General features: G+C 42.5%; 1 protein-coding gene across 1 annotated transcript in view; it reads right to left on the bottom strand.

The window, feature by feature from the left end:
• The window catches only part of LOC308315694 (nucleolar protein 4-like), a gene marked incomplete at its 3' end in the record, with an annotated part of 131,284 nt that overhangs the window by 68,467 nt on the left and 57,817 nt on the right, over positions 1 to 5,000 (bottom strand). The gene's annotated exons all lie outside the window — the stretch shown is intronic.

The raw sequence follows: 5,000 nt of genomic DNA, 5'->3' as shown, positions 1-5,000 counted from the left end.
TTAATGTCATTAAGGCCACCCACTCTACAGTCTTGTTCTGCCTGAGGTTTCTTCCAGTTAAGAGATTTTCCTTGCTTGCCACCGTTGAAAACACTGCCCGCTCAGGGTGTGGCCGAGTGGGGGTGACAAAGTCAGGTCTCTGCTCTATACTTCAAGTGTCTTGAGGCAACTTGTTGTGCACGATAATAAAATGTAACTGACTTAATTGTTCACATTAATTTAACCACTTAAACCCTAGCTGACCAGAGTCCCCAAGGGCTCCTATCAGTTCAAGTCCACTCGGAGCCATTTGAGATAGAAAGAGTTGCATCAATGATGAGGTGTCAGAAACACGTCATGTCACGTGGTTTACGCATCATGTGTACTTCATCAACACTCATTATGAGGATTCACACACAGTGTTTAGAACTATACAGTAGTGTTTGGGACTAATGATTGCCTGTCTGCAGGTGTTACTTCCACAATTCTTCTTGTTCTTGTTGTTATCTCTGAGTATAGTCTTCATTTACATGATGATCCGGTACTGCTGTAAAATAATTGGACCGAATGAGTGAAAGGAGATGATGCAACTTCTTCTAAATCAACGGCTCTGCTGTCTGCTAGTATTTCCCTCGACACTAAATTTCTTTGGCGAAAAATAAAATAGCTCATCTACACATTGTGAGCTTGTAGATGTGCCATTTCCCTCAGCATTCAGCTTAATGTTGTTAAGGGAATTTATTTCTGTCACACATCACTTTTGGGCAAGCATCACTCGCATCACAAGCATCACTCGTTCTTTCACTGAGAAAAGTGCTGTTTGAGGTTGAGACCAGATAGTGAAGGAACAACATGCAAGGGAATTGAACTCAAAGATGGAATATTTTCAATTCGTTTCTGTATACATTTTGATAAATGTTGTACAACCAACCAACTTCCCAGTGGGAATATCAAAGTTACCTTTCACGTTTAAGAGAAATACAGACAGGCACCAATGCCAGACAACATTTAACATGACTTCCTCCAAAAAACTCAATGGTGCCAACTTTTATAGCCACAGATTGCTTGGATGCACAACACGGTGTTACTCTTGGGGACAATAAAGTTGAAATTAATTGATTGCGGAAACAGTGCTTCCCAGACCAGTATTCAAATCCACAGGCTGGTGGAATTTCAGCAGAAGGTAGGATTAAAAAGAAGCTCTTGCCCACACGTCAACAATCACAAGAACCTGTTCAAAACTATAGAGAAACTAGAGGCAAAGAAAGGACATTGTGTGTGTGTGTGTGTGTGTGTGTGTGTGTGTGTGTGTGTGTGTGTGTGTGTGTGTGTGTGTGTGTGTGTGTGTGTGCGCGCGCGTGCGTTAGCATCCCCTAAACAGGCCTAAAGCATCAGCTTGTGTTTGATTAGCAGCCCTGGGAGACGTCATGAAAAGAACCTCAGCTGTCAAAGTATCACTATAAACACTATAAACATTAGAAACTACAGTTAAATCCACTCGAACATGGCAGCTTAAATGTCAGTCAGTTTCACCGCTGGAGGCAGCAAGCAGTGGAACCTTAAGGAACACTGTAAAGTCATTATTCATTATTTAACAACACGGCCACAGCATCCCCAGTCAACAGTGTGTTTTCAATGAGTCTAATAACGTGGAGTTTGAAGTTGAATGGGTTTAGAGGGATCAAATGAATATCAAATATCTAAATGGTTGAATCAAGTACCTTAAAAACTGTCTGGGGTACACACAATACTAGACTAGAGTGAAACAAGAACCCCAGTGCTCTACAGGTGCAAGGCGGCGGTGGCTCAGGGGTAGAGTGGCTGGACGGGAACCGCAAGGTTGCCAGTTCGAACCCGGGCTCCCCCCAGTGTCGAAGTGTCCTTGAGCAAGACACTGAAACCCTAATTGCTCCCGTTGTGCAGGTTGGTGCCTTGCATGGTTTCCCCCGACATCGGTGTATGAATGTGCATGTGTTTGAATGGGTGAATGTAATCTGTAATGCACAATCTATGTAAAGCGCCTTGGATAAAGGCACCATATACAATATCAAAACAGATAATACAGTATGAGGTGGGCTCTACCTGCTAGTACAGTATGAGGTGGTCTCTAGTACAGTATGAGGTGAAACCACATTATTTAGCTGATGGTTGATTCACCCATCCTGTTTCTGTATGAATGTTATGTAAACAGCATAAGTGCATTGTATGTAGTCATAGCACGTCATAGTACATAATGTATATCATAGTAGTATAGATGTATAGCTTATATGTATAGTTTCATTATAGATATTCCACTGTTACTTTCTTAGCTTACGCATGTTTCATGATAAATGTTTTTATGTGATGTATTCCCCATGCTTTTTGTTCTTGCTTAATGTAAGTAGCTCTGGATTAAGAGCGTCTGCTAAATGCCTAAATTGTAAATTGTAAATTGTAATGAATGAATGAATTAATTAATTTTTATTTTCGTATCTTGTCATTTAAGACCCATCCCTTACGGGATTATAAGACACCAACAACATAAATAAACAATATCAACACTGTATCAACAATGTACACTTCTTTTTGTTAGGATACCACAAGATCTGCGCACGCACACGCACACACACACACACACACACACACACACACACACACACACACACACACACACACACACACACAGGCCCCTGTCAATCAGCCTGCCCCCATGCTGACTGCCCTGCGTGCCGTCCCATTGGTTAGTCTGTCTCCATGGCAAATTGGTCTGTTCATTATTGATACTGCCCTGACATACTCACACAGATAGAGACAAGGCAGACAGACAGACAGAAGGACAGACAGACGGACGGACAGACGGATGGACAGAGGGATGGACAGACAGACATAGAGCTCTACTGTAACACGTACAGATAAGCAGAATACAGACGCGGAGAAGACGGACAGAGTAAGCAGCATAAGCATGCACATCACACGTACGGGGTGAACTTCAACAAGCGGCAGAGATTTCTTTCCGGTGACATTACTGCTTTATTTGATGACCATGATGTCAGTGGTGTTAATGCCGAGAAGGGCCGTCTCACGTGCTGCATAATTCATCAGTGTGTTTGCGGTGAACAGATAGTTAGGCATTAATGAGAATGGCTCTGAAACCAGATAGATTACAGGCTAAAAGGGCTAAACGAATAGACAAGAGGAGCATTAGACCAAGGGGTTCCCAAACACTGGGTCGGGGACCCATTTGTGGGGCCGTGGAGCCATTTTTATGGGTCGGAAGTAGATATCCCCTTTTTGTCAGGTGAAAACCTGACTAGTGAAATGTACAGATCGTCATCAGCGAGTCATATTGATGTGGAGAAGTGAGTGGCTGCTTCTAGTCTTATGTTTATGTCATTTTTCAAAAGATCTTTTAGAATTATAACAAGAATTATATCCATTCCGGACATTCCACTTTTTCTTTATTTGACCACTTTTTGGGTCCAGCACCGTATTTAAAAACTGGGACGTGCATATCGTTTTCCTCCTTTACATATCATTTTCATGTTGCCATATTTGCTAACCGTTTCATGAAAGCAATAAGTCATGCTGAGTCTATGCTCTCTATGATTCCAGTGGCTGGTCCCTGTGGCAGCTCTGACCCACATCTGACTGTCTATTAAGAAAGATCATCTGAGCAACAGTTTCCCTTCCTCGGTCACTGCAGATTAGCCTCCATGCAACAGCCAGAAAACCAGACAATCAGCCAGACAACTGGCCAGATTAGCCAGTGATCAATCCAGCCTGTGAGTCAGCCAAACGGCTAGCCAGCCAATAAGTTAGTCAGCTAGCCAGCCGGCTTTGACATACGCAAAGGCTAGGTACCCATGCACATTGCACACAGGCAGAGATTTGCAGTATTTATAGAAGAATGTACACAAATCTTCTCCTAAGGCGTATAATGGCAGTCCGTGACTCCCAAATATCAATTTGGGGCGTCCTTGACATGGAAATGTTTGAGAACCACTGTGCTAGGCGGATTCATGGCATGTGAGTTGATGTCTTACTAACATCGTGTCAGATGAGTAGCATTTTAATATGCTACAGTAACTGTCAAATCAGTAACACATCACTATTTGCACCCTGTGACAGAATGATTAGTTGTCCAACACATGACATGACGGAGCTGCAAACAGGCCGAGGACATCGGCTGTGACAATGTTTGCTTTTATTATGTTTCGCATAGAGACTCAGACTTTTAATTACATGATCTAGGAAATGCCCTATACTAGTAAAAGCACGGAAAAGGCCTGACATGCAATCTCCAGGATATGTACATGAATATATAAACAAGATTGAGACATGATGTCACCTTATACCCCTTCACTTCTACAACAGTACATCATTAACCCATTCTGGGCAGGAACCCCTTTTGGGGTTTTAACTAAGCATTATGTTATACTTTAGCTATTTCAAAAATAGCAGACCTACAAGCTCGTAGCGCGCTACTCGGTGGTGCGCTATGAGCTTGAAAAGGTGGCACAAATCTTTGATGTATTCTTTCAGAAGACTTTTTTTTAATTTCGACTGTCATGACCATGAAACCAGCACACATTTAGGTCAGTGTGGCCCCTTGCTGTTGGTCTTACTCGAGGAAATCAGTGGTATTCCCCTGGTGTTTTTGTCATTTAATGTCTAATGAGAGACAAGTTAGACCATGGTTTAGGGCTGGGTGATTAATTTTTTAATCGTACATTTCTATCCCACGGTTTTTTGCAACCCATTTTTTCTACGTGTAATGTAATCCTGGGCACTACGCTCCCTCTGCCAACCTGGGGAGAGCAACGGGCTGACCTCATTCCTCCTTCAATGTATGAGCTAGGAGTCTAAGACGCTTCTTTTCACATGACAGTGGGGAGTTCCTTTCACTTCCATCAGCTTGCCAGGTAGTGCTAAGATTAACCCAATCCAAGCCAAGGAACGACAGGTTACGTTTTAAGCACTATAACCCCCCTGTGCCAGGACGTAATTTTGCTTTATTATTTTAATTATTTTCAATAGAAACG

Source organism: Protomyctophum bolini (assembly GCF_963924005.1).
Source record: "Protomyctophum bolini genome assembly, chromosome: 5".
NCBI classification, from domain to species: Eukaryota; Metazoa; Chordata; class Actinopteri; order Myctophiformes; family Myctophidae; genus Protomyctophum; species Protomyctophum bolini.
The sequence above is the reverse complement of the archived record's forward strand: the minus strand, read 5'-3'. Positions and strand labels throughout refer to the sequence as shown.